Source organism: Rhincodon typus, chromosome 7 (genome assembly GCF_021869965.1).
Source record: "Rhincodon typus isolate 14 chromosome 7, sRhiTyp1.1, whole genome shotgun sequence".
Taxonomy (NCBI): Eukaryota; Metazoa; Chordata; class Chondrichthyes; order Orectolobiformes; family Rhincodontidae; genus Rhincodon; species Rhincodon typus.
Window position 1 is genome coordinate 48,600,849 of NC_063338.1, and position 18,397 is coordinate 48,619,245.

The window sequence follows — 18,397 nt, forward strand, 5'->3', positions numbered from 1 at the left end:
CATGAATGCTATTGTGTAGTGTTGGTAGACTGGACCCTCAGTATTTCTTTATTTGGATAGCTATGTGTTAGACACACACCTGCAATTTCCTCAACCCCTGTGCCAAATAATAAATCTTAATTTTGCTCAGGTTCTAAATCAACAATTGGATGTCAAACATGCTGAGTAAAATTCCAATTGTTATTGTGTATATATTTACTGTGTTGATTTACTTCAAGGTAGTAATTCAAAAATGTTTATTAAATATGATTATTACAAAATAGATATTCCTGGATGCAAATAATAGCATCTCATCTGAACTGAAGGTTGTTTCAATCAGCACCACCAGCAGTCCTTAGATGTTGCTAGACCTGGTGAGTTTCTCCAGCACTTACTGCTTTTATTTCAGTTCTCCATCATCTCCTATACTTGCTTTTTATTCTCCCTAACTTGCTTGCCTTTTAGGAAGCCTGGTGAAATAACTGCATTGAAGCCGGTATCCCATCACCAAGTCACCCTTTATTTACATGTGCACAATACGTGGTCTCTGACCAGCCAGCTCAGAACCAGTCCTGAGAGTAGCGAGAGTCTCTGAGACTCCTGATTGGCTCAGACTCAATGTGATCCACCCGCCTCTTGTTCCAATCACTCCCCTCCTCCACACACACCTACCCCCACCCCACCCCAATCCAAGTCCAGGGATGTAAGGCTGTTCTTTATCTTATAGCTTTTCCTGAGACATTTTCGCATCAGGACGGGTTTCTCTGACACTGACTTGGACACGGGTGGAGTGTACCAGACTGTAGCCTGTCTCATGCACCTGGAGTGTTTCGGAAGGAATTCCTCCGGTTCTTCAGGCGGTAACAGTATTGAGGCTGTGACATCGGCTGCATCCACCTTGGACTCTGACGCTAGACGGAGGGGGCGAACCCACAGTTTCTGACAGGCTTTCTGGCTGTTCTGAAGGGCCAGGTATGTTTTGCTCCTGCCGTGTTTGCGAGGTAGCAGCTTTCAGGTGATCCACATTTGTTCAGAACCACCTCACCTATCTGAACTTTGTATGTCATGGGACCTGACCTCATGTTGACCTCACCTCGTACCCAATGCAGGGCCATTCCCAGGGTTTTGACACCAAACCTCATGCTCTGAAGTAACTGTCTCTCTTGCTTAGATTCTATTCCTGATGCCATTTCACCCTCCTTCCCACGTCTGGGAATACCAAGTTTCACCTGGTGCAGAGTCTTCTCCCCATCAGCAACTCTGCTGGAGCTATCCCTGTAGCTGCGTGAGGAGTGGTCCCTCAATTAAACAGGAACTGGGACAGTTTAGTATTAAGTGAAGCTGTGGGCAATTTCTTTAAGCCTGCCTCCAAAATTTGGACTGCTCTTTCTTCCAGATCATTGGACGGTGGATGGTATGGAGCTGCCTGAAAATGCCAAATGCCAATTGACTTCCAGAAAAGCTCAAGTCCATGCCGGTAAATGGCATTCCATTTTCCGTGACCAATACTTCTGAGAGGCCGGGTATTGCAAATTATGCTTGCACTGTTTCAATTGTCATCCCTAAGTTTGATAAATGAACTGTATGCACGTCCAACCATTTTGAATGGGCATCGACAATGACCAGGAAGATTAAGCCCAAGAAGAATCAGCATTGTTGACATGTAATTGAATCCAGTGTTTACCCAGCCATTCCCATGAAGGTTGGGGAGGTGCTAGTGGTAATTTTTATCCTCGTTGGCACTCTAAGCACTGCCCGACAAGACAATGTTATCATCTAATCCTGGCCACCAGACATAATTTCTTGCCAGTATCTTCATTTTGGAAAACCCTGGATGAGTCTGGTTGAGTTCAGCCAGTATCTGCAATGACCTTTACTCTGGACAATTATACTTGCTCCCCATAATAATATGTCATTCTCTACAGTGATCTGGTCTCACTGTAGTCCAGAAAGGTTTCCTTCTGGTTGTGATGGTCCTCTTGTTTCCCCCTTCACCAGCATCCATTTTAGTTTTGCCAGGACAGGATCTTTTTGTGTCCACAGTCTGATATTGTCAGCGGTGACCCTTTATTTACAGGTGCACGGTACATGGACTCTGACCAGCTAGCTCAGAGGCCATCCCTAGAGTAGTGAGAGTCTCTGAGACATCTGTTTAGATTTGTCAGCCAGGTTAGCTCAGGTTAACAACTCCATTCAGGGATCTCATACTCAATGGGATCCACCTGGCCCTCATTCCAATCACTACACCTGGATACATCATTAAGAACATAGAAAGAATATGGTTTTGCTTGGTTTACATGACAACATCCTGTCAGTTAATTTGTGCAATAACAAGGTATAGAGCTGGATGAACACAGCAGGCCAAGCAGCATCAGATGTGTGCATCTCAGAATGGATGTGTACCACTCCATACCAAGCCTTACTAGTAGTGAAGCACTATAACCTGCAAAATACACACACACACACACACACAGGTTTCTTGACTTTTTATGTCCAATATGAAATTTATTTTGTACATTCCATCTTTAAATTACTAAAAAAAAGTATTTTACAGCCCCTTTTAACCACTTAATGATGGTGTTATTTTATGCTTTTTTTAACCACATTGAGTTATGCCACACATATGGTCACTGAAACAAAATAAAATCAAATGAGTTTTAGACCTAGAAAATATTAACAGCTGTGCTTCAGGATAAAAGTCTAATTACCTACTGTCAATTTTATTTTATATTCTCATGCACACTGCCAAAAAAAGGGTTAAGATTAATTATTAAATGATCTGAAATGTGGGGAATGATTGAATTAATTTTCTGATGGCCTGCTTTGAATTACTTTAATTATAAAATTGTAAAAATAGCATTGTATACTTTAAATGAAGGAGTATAATTTGACATTGTCTTTTGGGAAATAATGTATTGCCAATGAAAGGTATTTCCTGTTTGTCTCATCATATGGAAGTATTTTTCTTTGAGATTTTTGTTATGTATCTTGGGGTTACTAATTGTGAATATGTTTACAGAGAGTGACACAGCAGATGGCACATGGTGATTTATTTGTGTGTTTGCTGAATAAGCTGCTGACACATAGAGCAGGTGTGAGATAGATGTAACACACTGGCCCTTTGCATGAACGCTGCTGGCCATCAAGGTAGGCTACCTTGTTGTCTGACTGTGATCATGGGCATGACAAAAGCAAGGCAAGGCATGGATGGTACAAGCATGCAATTAGGTGCAAAGTGAGTGAGCAATTCTTTTAAGACCAAGCGAGCAGTCTTGCAGTGCACCCTGGTCTGATCTGTGAGCAGGGTGCTGTCCTTGTGTGCAAATTTTTGTGTTGAACTTTTGACATCATTCCTCATTTACTACTTTATACTGAGAAGAATTGTAATGTTGGATTTTTAACTTATCTCCTTATTTTTCAACTTTTTGCCTCAGATTTTGTACCTTGGTACCTTGTCCTTAAATGGCGCTCTGAATGATGACTTGTAAACTTTTCACTGTATTCCTGTATCCTTGTACTTGCGTTCACGTGACAATAAAATCTCATTCTAAATTCTAAAGCTAGTTGCTGGAGTACTCCAAGGCCACAGGTCTGTGCTTCCTAAGTGGGTCAAAGAGATGCCATGTGAATTATGAGGGGTTACAAATATCAGTACTGATGCCTGTAGATGAGGGGTGTGTGCAGCTGGTGTCTGTGAATCATGCCCTGAAATGCTGTTTAGTGCTGAGCAACATGGAGGTTAGTGCAAAAACAGAAGTTGTTGGAAAAGCTCAGTAGGTCTGGCAGCATCTGTGAAAAAAAATCAAACTTAATGTGTTGAATTCAGTGACCCTTCCTCAGAACTGATGGTAGCTCGGAAAATGTCAGTTTATATGCAGAAGATAGGATTGGGGGAGGGGGTAAGGAGTAAATGATAGGTGGGGATAAAGCCCAAAGAGAGAGAAGAAGAATTGGACAGACAAAGGAGTAGATAATGATCTGACGAGGAGGGTGAATAGCTGTTAATGGAGACTGTTAGTGGCTAACAATAGGTAGTGTGTAATGGCAGGCTATGTGATAACAAGGTGTGTGGGGTAGGGGGCTAGGACATGGGAGAGTTCTGGCCCTAAAATTATTGAACTCGATATTGAGTCCGAAGGGCTGCAGGGTCCCCAAGTGGAAACTGAGGTATTGTTCTTCCAGTTTGCGTTGCGCTTCACTGGAACACTGCAGCAAGCCAGAGACAGATGTTGGCCAGGGAACAGGGTGGTGTGTGAAAGTGGCAGGCAACTGGTTGCTCAGGGTCCTTTTTGCGAGCAGAACGTTCTGCACGTGGTCACCCAATCTGCACTTCATTTCTCCAACGTAGATGAGACCACATTGTGAGTAGCAAATGCAGTAGGCTAGACTATGTGAAGTGAAGGTGAAGTGCTGCTTCACCTGGAAGGTATGTTTGGGCCCTTGGATAGTGGGGAGGGAGGAGGTAAATGGGCAGGTGTTGCATCTTTTCGGGTTACAGGGGAAGGTGCCGTGGGGCTGTAGGGGTGTGTTGGTGGGGAAGGAAGAGTGGAGCAAGGTGTCCCAGAGGGAACAGTCCCTGCGGAAGGTGGACAAGGGAGGGGAGGGGAATATGTGTCTGATGGTGGTATCTCGCTGGAGGTGGCAGAAATGGCGGCTGATGATCTTCTGGACATGGATACTGGTGGGATTGTAGGTAAGTACAAGGGGAACCCTATCGCTGTTGCTGGAGGGAACAGAGGGGGTGAGGATGGAAGTGCAGGAGATGAGTTGGACCCGGTTGAGAGCCCTGTCGACAAAGGTGTGTGTTATTACACAGCTTGCCATTACACACTACCTATTGTTAGCCATTCAGTCTCCATTAACAGCTTTTCACACTCCTAGCCAAATTGTTATCTACTCCTTTATCTACCAACTGCTCTTCTCTCTCTTTGGCTCTATCCCCACCTACTGTTTACTCCTTAACCCCTACGCCCACTCTATCTTCTGCACATAAACTGTTATTTTCCTAGCTACCATCAGTTCTGACGAAGGGTCACCAGACCCGAAACATTAACTCTGATTTTTCTTCACAGATGCTGCCAGACTTGCTGAACTTTTCCATCAATTACTGTTTTTGTTTCTGATTTACACATCCGCAGTTCTTTTGGTTTTTATTTAGGACTTAACTCACTACCACATCTCTTCTAGACATGCCCACCTTGAACAAGTTCCTCTCCTCTCTCTGACACAATTTCCGTTCCAATGTTTTTTCTTGTTCACTGACATTAATTTCACTGTCACTCCTGGTGTTTGACCAGGTATTTGCTAAAACTCGTTTCCACAGGCATATCACATTCCTCAGTGACTGCCTCCGGCTCAGACTCACCCCACGTGGATTTCAACTGAGGTTTCATCCCTCATACTTTGAATCCACCCAGGGTTGCATGTATCTCCGTGATGTTCAAAGTTCTACAATCAGCTGCTCTCGCTGCATCCTCAGATCCACACTCAGTGCCATGCGGCGTCATATGCACGCTCTCAAACTTTCTCTCCAACAGAATTGCAACACATTGGCTCAGGGCTGTACCACTCCGCAATTCCACTTCATCCTCTGGCTCATTTGTCGTGCTAACAACAAACTTTTCTTTTCCTCTCCTGCATCAAGGCTCACAAGATGCAACAAATTAGAGATACCCACGGCCTTCTGGAACCTTCCTTTCCTCCCCTTCCCTCTGATTCCATCCCCCCTCTCAACCCCACTTCCGGTTGGGTATTCACCATCCCTCCTAACCTTCCACTCTCTGATGCTAAACGTTCTGCACTCAGCAAAGGTCTTAGCTTTATCCCTCTATGTTCCCACCTTAATAAATTTCAGGCACTGAACTCTTCTTCTGCCGTCTTCACCTCTGTGCCCATTTCTTCGGACAAGCATCCTCTTCCCGTCCCACAGACCCCTTCACCCAGCTCCAACACTCTCTCTCCACCTGGACCCCTCCCTCTGGCCTTTTACCTGCATCTGATCTGTTCATAGAGAACTGTCGACGTGATATCAGTTGTCTCACTTTCTCTGCCCTCCCCTTACCCATTCCAACCTATCTCCTTCTGAACTGACTGCAATCCATGTGCTTTGATCTAACCCTGACTTTGTTATTAAGCCTGCCGATAAGTGTGGTGATGCTGTAGTCTGGCGTACCGACTTCTGCATTGCAGAGGCTGAGCGTCAGCTCTCAGATACCTCCTCCTATCTTCCCCTGGATCATGACCCCACCATGATGCATCAGGCCATTGTATCTAGTACAGTCACTGACCTCATTTCATCTGGTGATCTCCCCCCCACTGCATTCAAGCTGTTAGTGCCCTAACCCCGCACAGCTCACTTCTACCCCTTCCAAAAATCCACAAACAGGACTGTCTGGGCAGACCTATTGTTTCAGCCTGCTCCTGCCCCACAAAACTCATCTCTTCCTAACTTAACTCCATCTTTTCTCCCCAGACCAGTCCCTGCCCACATACATCCAAGATTCATAAGAACATAAGAACATAAGAATTAGGAACAGGAGTAGGCCATCTGGCCCCTCGAACCTGCCCCACTATTTAATAAGATCATGGCTGATCTTTTTGAGACTCAGCTCCACTTACCCGCCACTCACCATAACCCTTAATTCCTTTACTGTTCAAAAATTTATCGACCCTTGCCTTAAAAACATTCAGCGAGGTAGCTTCAACCGCTTCACTGGACAGGGAGTTCCACAGATTCACAACCCTTTGGGTGAAGAAGTTCCTCCTGACCTCAGTCCTACATCTGATTCCCTTTATTTTGAGGCGATGCCCTCTAGTCCTAGTTTCACCTGCTAGTGGAAACAACCTCCCTGCCTCCACCTATCTATTCCCTTCATAATCTTATATGTTTCTATAAGATCTTCCCTCATTCTTCTGAATTCCAATGAGTATAATCCCAGTCTACTCAGTCTCTCCTCATAATCCAACCCTCTCAACTCTGGAATCAACCGAGTGAATCTCCTCTGCACCCCCTCCAGTGCCAGTATATCTCTTCTCAAGTAAGGAGACCAAAACTGCACACAGTACTCCAGGTGTGGCCTCACCAAGACCCTATACAGCTGCAGCATAGCCTCCCTGTTTTTAAACTCCATCCCTCTAGCAATGGCAGACAAAATTCCATTTGTCTTTTTAATTACATGCTGTATCTGCAATCCTACTTTTAGCGATTCATGCACAAGGACACCCAAGTCCCTCTGTATAGCAGCGTGCTGTAATTTTTTACCATTTAAAACATAGTCCATTTTCCTGTTATTCCTACCAAAATGGATGACCTCACACTTACCAACATTGTACTCCATCTGCCAGACCTTTGCCCACTCACTTGGACTATCTATATCCCTCTGCAGACTTTCAGTGTCTTCTGCACACTTTGCTCTACCACTCACCTTAGTGTCCTCTGCAAATTTTGACACACCACACTTAGTCCCCAACTCCATATCATCTATGTAAATTGTAAACAATTGCGGTCCCAACACTGATCCCTGAGGCACACCACTAGCCACTGACCGCCAACCAGAAAAACACCCATTTACCCCTACTCTTTGCTTTCTACTAGCCAACCAATCCTCTATCCATGCCAATACATTACCTGTCATACCGTGCAACTTTACCTTATGTAGCAGCCTTTGGTGTGGCACCTTGTCAAATGCCTTCTGGAAATCCAGATACACTACATCCACAGGTTCCCCATTGTCCACCACGCAAGTAATGTCCTCAAAGAATTCCACCAAATTAATTAAACATGACCTACCCTTCGTGAACCCATGCTGGGTGTTCCCAATGGGAGAATTTGTATCCAGATGTCTTGCTATTTCTTCCTTAATGATAGATTCAAGCATTTTCGTCACTACCAAAATTAAGCTAAGTGGCCTATAGTTACCTGCTTTTTGTCTGCTTCCTTTTTTAAACAGTGGCGTCACATTGGCTGTTTTCCAATCTGTGGAACCACCCCAGAGTCCAGTGAATTTTGGTAAATAATTACTAGTGCATTTGCTATTTCTCCCATCACCTCTTTTAGTACCCTGGGATGCATTTCATCAGGGCCAGGAGACTTGTCTACCTTTAGCCCCATTAGCTTGCCCAGCACTGCCTCTTTGGTGATAATGATTGTTTCTAGGTCCTCACCTGCTATAACCTTCTTGCCATTAGTTTTCGGCATGTTATTTGTGTCTTCCACTGTGAAGACCGACACAAAATAACTGTTTAATGTCTCGGCTATTTCCTCATTCCCAGTTATTAAATTGGCCTTCTCATCCTCTAAAGGACCAATGTTTACCTTCGCCACTCTTTTACAATTTACATATTTATAGAAACTTTTGCTGCCTGTTTTTATATTCTGAGCTAGTTTACTCTCATAATCTATTTTACTTTTCTTTATAACTTTTTTTGTGGCTTTCTGTTGGCCATTAAAGATTTCCCAGTCTACTAGTTTCCCACTACTCTTTGCTTTTTTGTATGTGTTTTTTTTCAATCTGATACTTTCCTTTATTTCCTTAGACATCCATTCCTCTGACACTTTACGCCAGTTTCAGAATTCCCAGTTTCCAGGCTCCAGCCGCCTCCTCTTTACCATGGACATGCAATTCCACATCCATTCCCTACCAGGATGGTCTTAGGGCTCTCCGCTTCTTCCTGGAGCAAAGGTATGAATCATCCCCACCCACCACCCTCCTCCACTTGGCCGAGCTCATCCACACCGTCAACAACTTCTCTTTTAACCCCTCTCATTTTCTTGAGGTCAGAGGGTGACCCAGTAATGCCTGTCTCTTCGTGAGGTACGTGGAACATTCCGAATCCCCATGAGTTTAAAAGGCAATCAAACTTATTCCGAAGAAGAGTCACTGGCTCCGAAACGGTAACTCTGATTTCTCTTCACAGATGCTGCCAGACCTGCTGAGCTTTCCCAGCAACTTTTGTTTTTGATCCTGATTTGCAGCATCTGCAGTTCTTTTGGTTTTTATTCAGCAAATATGAAACCAGCTTCATGGCTATGACTGTGTATCCTTGGTCTCGTTTCTGCCAATTTTCTGAGTTTTTACTCCGTTTGATTCTGAACTTGAAGAACACCCTTCTCATATCAATCTCAGTTTTACTTTCGCTCCACATTCAATTCATTAATTATCATGACCATTTTCTTTCACCTCCATTATTCCGCTTCTTTCCTCTATCCCTCCATTTCTGCCACCAAATCATAATCTATACCTTCACTGCCTCAAAAGTTAATTTTTCCAAATCTTCTTTACTCATCTTCCTGTCTCAGCCCTTCACAATTTTCAACTTATTCAAGATGCTGTTGTCAACATCCTCACTTGTACTAAAATCCACAACTCCATGTTCCCAGTCTACATTTCTTCCTTCATTCCAGTGAGTTGATTTTTAATCCACATTGTTACTTTCACACCTCCCAGTCGCCTCACTTCATTGAACTGTATATCCTCCAATCTTAAATCCTTTCATGTTTATTCCAGGCTTTTTGTCCGCTGGTTATTTCATCTCCTGCCCTCAGAAAATACATTGTCTTATACTACTTTGCTGATGCATACTCTGCTTTCAGACTTCCTTCTCTTCACCAATCCTTTAGTTGTTTTTCCCCTTTTTGCCTGCTGCTTATCATTTTATTTTTCCTTCCCCAAAATGATAAATGCTTTGAATTGTGTTCCCACATACAAGAAGTGCTAGAAAAATACAAGCATTTGGTGATGCATTTTCTGACATATTAAGCATCCACAGTGTGGAGTGAAGGCTAAAGAGTGCCTGAACTGTTTTATTTTCATCCAAATTAAAATTCATGCTTGTAGAAAACGCAGAAGGTAGCTGGAATGTAACATGTATGCAATTAGAAGGAAAAGTTACCGATTAGGAATAAATAGTGGAAAGTAGTTTTAAGCAGTTACAGTTATTCTTACAGTCATCAAAGAGAGGAAACTTTCATCTCCACAAGTTGAATTGTAAAATGTTCACGCAGCAAACATGTGAAGATTATGTTAAAAATTGTTTCCACACATTGATTGATTGTATTTCTGTTGCATGACCCATATATATTAATGATTTTGTACTGAATAGCTTTAAAACAGCCAAACAGTTCACATATCCTTATATTTTATAATAATTGACCTCATTTTTTCAAAACATCAAACAGATAAACTTAAAAACAAAAATGTTTGAATTAATTTTAGCAGCAAGTGATTTGTAAAATCAGTCAGCACTATGTTTCAGGAACTTTGAACACCACAATCTACTCATATTTGTAAATGATCTCGTCCTTAAGCTGTCTGAAAGAACAAAATCAATGGAAGTTTATTTTATAAATTTATATTTATGTAACTATTGTCTTTTTGAAGCCATATGCATTATCTCCATGGACTAAGTATCAGGGAACATATTTTAACAAATTTTCTGATATACTAATTTGCAATTGCCATCTTTTTGTTGTTACAGTCTCAAATTCAAAACAGTTCATAAACATTCACATCAGTGTCAATAGTGGTGATGTTAATGAGTAGAACAGTTGAAGTGAAAACTGTTAAATCCTTACTGTTAGAAAGTGTTTTGTAATGATTTAAAGATAATACAAAATCTGGTTTAATGGCAGTGTAGAAAATTCTTGATCACTAAAGACCTGCTGAAACCTCACAAGCAGCAAAGCACATGGGGACAAGCATATGCCAACATTAAAGGATACAGTCTTTATACTTTGTTGGTCTTTCTACTATTTTATCCATGCTGTTCTACCAGCATTTTATCTTACATCAGAGGCACTCTTTAACAGCAGGCTGGCTGATTAAATAATATCCACATTGCATTCCTCTGTTAGTCCATATGGTGATATGAGAAGTTTACACAGTATGCTCAGAATGCGACAATTTGGTCCTGATGGGATCTACAAACTACACTTCATGTAATCTGTTTTGTCTGGCTAACTGGACGCTGTGTTTACAAAAAATGGATTATGGAGCTCCTGTAGTGAATTCTTAATCTTTGATTTTAATTAAAATGCGATCAGAGGCAGTATTTGGGTTGATAACTGAGAAAGCAGTACTTTTAGATTACTATATGTGACATGGACTAAAGTGAACACGCATCATTTTTGAGCAACTTTGCTTAACAATCCCAGGGACTGATAACAGTGCAAAATCATTCATCTCTTCTCTACTGGGTCCTGGAGGCTCCAGACTACATGCATCTCCTTCAGAGAAGAAGTAACAACCTTATCTGCTTAAATAAACTCTGAATGCCAGGGACATACAGCCATTCCTTATTCTCAATGTTATTCAGATGCCCATTCCCACTCAAATTACAATTTCTGATGATAAAGAGGAGGAAGGCCCAAAGCATTAGATCCTGTCCCAAATTCTGTCTTTCCACCCAGACCCAAGGAATTTTGTAACTTAGTCGTACAATAACTTAAAATCAAGTTATATACAGGCTTAAACACTGACCCCATTATTTCTCATTACCATCCATTACTTAGCATGGTTACTAAATGGTTAAGACCCACTCTAGTTGTAGCACAGTGACAATATGTCTTTGGTCTCTCACAGGCTACCCAGGCTGCATAATTATGTAATTACTGTTTTCATTACTGCTTAACCAGTACCATTAATTTGCTGGATTAACCACAGCAGTTCTCCATTCCCCATTCACAAGTCTATAACTTGTTATTTTAAAAAGGAATTTCTGGAGAAGACAGTGCTCAAAAAGGTCCAGTCAGGGGACATAATCCATAAAGTATTCAATTCAAGACATCAACTGGATTAGTGAGAATGTCTCCTATAAAATGCTAATTCATTCGTTTGTTCAGGATTTACTACAAGTATTTTAATAATGCAGACCATTCGGAATTGAGAAAGTTGATCTTTCTTTGAAATTCTTTTTATTTGTATTACTTATGAACTGAACTAGTATTCCCTTCTATTTTCAGGCAATCAATTAGTTCTTTCTTCTGTCAAGTGTTAACTTGGATACTGAAGTTCAAATACTGCAATCATGCCTGGTTTGTCAATTAACAGTCGAAAAAGGGAACAAAACATTAATCTGTCAAGCACGCATGCATTTCTCAGACATGGGCCCTGAATTTCTGTCTGGTTCTACTCATCTAAAAATTATAATTTACAGCAGAAAATCAGCAGAGGAATGCAATTTATACTTTTATTACAGGGTATCACACATCTCCCAGCAAAGAACCCCTATCAGATTATTCCTGTCAGTTATACACAGTGAAAGCAGAAACTACAAAATCCAAAATAAAAACCAAAAGAACTGCGGATGCTGTAAATTCGGAACAAAAACAGAAGTTGCTGGAAAAGGTCAGCAGGTCTGGCAACATCTGTGAAGAAAAATCAGAGTTGATGTTTCGGGTCCAGTGACCCTTCCTCAGCAACTACAAAATCCAAGTTTTTTGAAGACTTTCACAGGGCTTCCAAACAATATAAAAGCAATTTGTGAATGAAATATTAATTTTAAATAAATCTGATCAATAAATAAAGAAAGATAGAAAGACTTTGCATGACCTTCGGACATCCCTAAGCACTTGGCAGCCAACAAAGTGCCTTTAAACTGTAGTCATGGTTGTAACATAAGCAAGTTACACAGCAGCTGGTTTGGGAATAGCAAGATACTACAAATAGGAATTGAATAATTAGCTAGATAACCTAGATGTTTTAGATGTTTGATGAAAGTTAAATATTTCCAGACTATATATTTTGTATCATTTTTAGCTTTAAGCAACACACTTCCCTTTTCCGAACCCTAACCAGCAGCACGTTTAGATGCAATTTAAATTTCAATCCTCATCATCAATGAAAGGACCCATATCTCAGCAGCCGTACTGTTTTTCTTCTAGACACAAGGCTAAGCCAGAGAGTAGCCCTGTGGCAGGGTATCCTTGTGACACGTTAACAGCACAGGATAGGAAATAATAGTGCTCCCAGGCCTGGACAGGACCAGAGTAATGCGGGTGCATTGCTCATATCCAGCTTTGGGCAAGGGATGGGAATGAGACGAAGAAAATCAGTTCAATTCTTTTTTGTTATCAGTTAGCTGTCTGAAACCCATGGAAGCCAAATAACATGAGAGTTCCAAACAATTATACGTAAGTATTTATTTCTTCATAACTTGAAGTTAACACTCATTCAATTGAAATGTTCCAAAAGCACACGAAGCTTCAGATAACAGTAACACTGCTGAGAAATGGGGAGAAGACAATGTTACACAAAAGATGGATGACCATTGGAGAGACAGAAAAAAACTAAAAGGAGAACTTAGAACAAATGTGCTCGGATCAACTTATGCTCTCTCAGAGACTTAAAGTTGTACCTTCCCACGGTGATGTTGAAGACTCAGGGGCTGGACCAGTAAACAAAATATCAATGACACCAGTAAACAAGCATTGGCTCAAAGAGAGGGCTGGATGATTAGTGAAACAGACAGTGAGAAATCTCCATGAAGGCTGACAGTAAGGACACTCTTTCCAGTTGCTAGGAATATATAATATCTATATATACATATATATGTATATATATATGTATATACAGGTGAGAAACCTTTTTCAAATGGAGGGAAAGTAATCATTCACTGTGGTCCTTGTTGGCCAACGGTATTGGGAAAGAAAAACCTCAAGGCCTGAAAAGTGAATCCAGCCTCCTTCCACCCACCTTCCTGCACACCTCCTCCCACCCACCTTCCTGCAAAAATGCCATCCCCTATTCCCAATTCCTTCGCCTCCGCCGCATCTGCTCCCAGGATGAGGCATTCCACTCCCGTACATCTCAGATGTCCTCGTTTTTCAAGGACCGCAACTTCCCCTCCACAGTAGTCGAGAACGCCCTCAACCGTGTCTCCCGCATTTCCCGCAACTCATCCCTCACACCCCCTCCCCGCAATAACAACCAAAACAGAATACCCCTCGTCCTCACGTACCACCCCACCAACCTCCGGATCCAATGCATCATCCTCCAACACTTCCGCCATCTGCAATCTGACCCCACCACCAAAGACATTTTTCCCTCCCCACCCTTTTCTGCTTTCCGGAGGGACCACTCTCTCCGTGACTCCCTTGTCCACTCCACACTCCCCTCCAGCCCCACCACACCCAGCACTTTTCCCTGCAACCGCAGGAAGTGCTACACCTGCCCCTACACCTCCCCCCTCACTCCCATCCCAGGCCCCAAGAAGACTTTCCACATGAAACAGATGTTCACCTGCACATCTGCTAATGTGGTATACTGCATCCGCTGTTCCCATTGTGGCCTCCTCTACATCGGGGAAACCAAGCAGAGGCTTGGGAACCGCTTTGCAGAACACCTACGCTCGGTTCGCACTAAACAACTGCACCTCCCAGTCGCGAACCATTTCAACTCCCCCTCCCATTCCGCAGACGACATGTCCATCCTGGGCCTCCTGCAGTACCACAATGATGCTACCCGAAGGTTGCAGGAACAGCAACTCATATTCCGCTTGGGAACCCTGCAGCCCAATGGTATCAATGTGGACTTCACAAGCTTCAAAATCTCCCCTCCCCCTACCGCATCCCAAAACCAGCCCAGCTCGTCCCCGCCTCCCTAACCTGTCCTTCCTCCCACCTATCCCCTTCTCCCACCTCAAGCTCCACCCCCATCTCCTACCTCCTAACCTCATCCCACCCCCTTGACCTATCCATCCTCCCTGGACTGACCTATCTCCTCCCTACCTCCCCACCGACACTCACCTTTACTGGCTCCATCCCCACCTCTTTGACCGGTCTGTCTCCTCTCCACCTATCTTCTCCTCTATCCATCTTCTATCTGCCTCCCCCTCTCTCCCTATTTATTTCAGAACCCTCTTCCCCTCCCCCATTTCTGAAGAAGGGTCTAGGCCCGAAACGTCAGCTTTCCTGCATCTCTGATGCTGCTTGGCCGGCTGTGTTCATCCAGCTCTACACCTTGTTATCCCAGCAAATAAGAAAACAAGTTTAGGGGTTTGTCTTTACTGGTGGTCATTTTTGATTGCTTCCCAAGCCATGCACTAAAATAGAAACAAGCAGAAACATTAGCATGACTAAATGTGGTGTGTCAGGAAGAGGCACTGAGAGATTTTGGCATCAGTTCTGGGACACATGGAAGTCATTTTCACAAGAATGATTTAAATTGAACAATGTTTACTGGCAAATTGGTTTAATATGGAAACGAGAAGGGGGCTCAGTTGGGTCATCCCTGGAACTGAGATGCAAATTTAACCTGGACCCATGCTTCCGATTCAGGCAGCATGTCAACATTGTGCTGCCACATCCTATCATCAGTACCACTAGCCATGTATACTGCACAATGGAGCACAACCAGATCATCACCAAGCAGAAAAGGACACCACTGATGAAATGAAATGGGTGGTGTGGTTTCTAGCGCCCCCACCTATAAAGGCAGTGGGGTACCCACATTCGCTCAAGACAAATAATGTAGCTGGAGATAGGTCTTCCATCTTGGGAGGAAATTCAGTCTCTGGGAACGGTGGCCATGATTGGTACTACATTCCAGAAAACAGGGCTGAGAAACAGATGTAAGGTAAGTCTGGGAGCTCCTGAGGTTACAGGACAGGGAGACAGCAAGTCTGGAGTTGGTGGTGTGGGGGCAGGGGGGAGGAGGAGGCAGAATTCAGATCTTAGGGATCCATAGTCAAAAAGTGGGCCCATGAAGGAGAAATGCTCCCTCTTTATCCACCTGAGGCACAAGTAGGCTAATCTGCACAGCTACCCTCATGCCAGCCAACCACTCAACTCCTCCAACTGGCTGGAAAATTGCAGCTGGGCAGATTGGCCACTAATGGGCCTCAGTTAGGAAAAGGGGTAGTGGCCTCCCCTTAAATCGTGGCAAAAGCGAGGGTAGAAGAATAGATGGCAGGAAAGACACCCACAGATTTTTACAGGACAAATCCTCTTGTAAACCCAGCTTCAGGAGACCATAAAACTCTGCCTAGGAATGAATTGGCTGCAACCAGGCAACAGGTCATGGGTAGCATAGGTACAAGCTCCCAGTGGGTGAATTCTGCTGCAGAGGACTCACAGAAGCATTTTGATGTGAGTTCTATAGAACAAAATAAATAGGAATGCATAATTAAATTCTAGGTGCTTTGCATGCCAATTAAGAATACTGCATGCAATAGCAAGGAGCATGTAGCAGTCCAGCAATCTCGGCATCGGGTTTTATGTGGGGTTCAAAGCCCTATCTTTCCAGGATGAAAGTGGTCAATTCCAAACTGGGCAATCCAGGAGCAGAGTAGCTTGAGATCAACTACCTCCAGGGAATATCAGTAGCTACTGTGGTAGCATGGTACTGGCAAAGGCATCTGCAAGATAAGCACTAGGGGGAATGGAGAAGGTGATTAAAGCTATATTGTAATATGGCATCGTTTTATGTATTTATTATGTAATGGGGAGAGGCAGTGGCACAGTGGCAACAGATATGGACTAAAAGTCCAATAGCCCAGGTTAATGTTTTGGGCACAAAGATTCAAATCCAGCAATTGGTAGAATTTAAATTCAATTAATGAAAAAAATCTGGCATTGAAAGCTAGTCTGATGGTGTCCACAAAATCATAGTTGGCTTTTGTAAACACCCATCCATTTCATTGTTATTTATGAATGGATATCTCTTAGGTAACTCCAGACCTATCGCCACATTGTTGACTCACAACTGCCCTCTCAAATGGCAAATTAGGATGGCACCAAATGCTGGTCTTGTCAAAGATGGTCACATCCCATGAAAGAACAAAGAGGCTGAGAGCCCAGAATTCCATTAGTTTGTTGAAGTAGGTACACAGTTAGAGTAAACATTGAATGTCTGACAGGTCAAGCGTTTCTTTCTTAGATTTATCTTACTAATGGTTTGATTTTATTTACACAAAATGAAAAAGTATCAAATGATTTAAAGTTCTGGTTGAATGACACTTTCATAATGTTAGAGTAATAGCAAGTTTTTAAAGAATGCTGTGTATTTCTGTTTCTTAAACCATTCCCACTTATGCCATTGCTACTATAGTGTTCATGAATTATGAGGAGGGAATTCTGGGTGAATGGGCATAGACATGCTATGAATTGGCATGACAGTATGAGGGACCATTGTCATGGTTGAGAGTGCATGGGTTGGTATTGAGTTATGAGGGTGTGCATGGGTTGGCTTGGGCAGGTAAAGGGGAGTGAAGGGCATGAGGGGTGGGGGTTAAAGGGCCTAATATTTAACAAATATTTAACTTGGACAAAGTCCTAGAGAACTGAGGCAGGTCTCTTTAAGCAGATCACTCCAGTACGTGGCTGCCATTGATCTGCGCTGTGGGGAGAGGGGCCGACATAATCCTGCAGCTGCCTGATGGCAGACTGGAAATCAAGCCCTACTATTCCCTGAGTTGCCAAAAAGTTAAAGATCTTATAGAAGCAAAATCCCCAATTTACCTGTCCTTTAGACGCAGATTGATAGAAAACATGGATCTGGTTTCTGCACTTTAACAAGGTAGACTATTTACTACAAATAAATAGATTCTAACCATAGATAAACAATTATGAATTGGCATCATGTAACACTATCAGTTAAACTCTAACCCCCTTATAAACATCCTAACATACACACATATACCAACTGACACAGAAACCTTGGTGTTGTATGTGGAGCAACAACCTGAGAAGGCAGTTCAATGGTCCCTGTCTACATGGTTTGCCAAGATGATCCTTTTGACTTGTCAGGACTCACTGGCCATTTGTCTCTCCCTTCAAGTGGTTTTACTTCATTGTAAGTGGCACAGATCAACTGGTTCACAAATTATAAAGTCTCTGATTTAATAGTTAAAAGCAACAGCTTATAGCAAATGGAGAGAAAATACGTTGATTTTCCTCAGGCCTTAGGAATGTTTACTGCTGAGAAAGGCCACCACCTCCACTTCTGGAGGTCAGGTCTGATGGTTCTGACATTCACACCCACAGACCGTTCAGTTACTTGGGAGCCACTGCTGTTGGCAGCAAGAAAATCTTGGTCTTCAACAACTGGTCACCCTCTACAGACCAATCTGCTACTTGCTGCAGGCTGAATCTCATTTGCACATACAATAGTTCCTGGTACCAGTTCTGCAACGAAACTTCTCCCACTGTGGAAACAACACTTACAATAAGTGCTGGTATCTTACTTTTAAAACACACAGCAATTCCTTCCATAATCCTTGATGTACAAAAGAGTCCTTTTCAAATTTCAGTCCGCAATCAAAAACGCAGGAAGAGAAAATGATACAGTTTTTACAGAATTGAAATCACACTACTCAGGGCACCTTTTTCTGAGGTGGGTGCACCATGCTGGCAAATGTCCCAACTTCAGCTATTCACCTCTAAGAGGAAAATCCACCTTGTGGACTAGATTTAACACCATCC

At 42.8% G+C, this 18,397-nt stretch overlaps 1 protein-coding gene across 1 annotated transcript in view; it reads right to left on the reverse strand.

Moving 5' to 3' along the window:
* Positions 1 to 18,397, reverse strand: part of kalrna (kalirin RhoGEF kinase a) — a 675,519-nt gene that overhangs the window by 319,796 nt on the left and 337,326 nt on the right. The gene's annotated exons all lie outside the window — the stretch shown is intronic.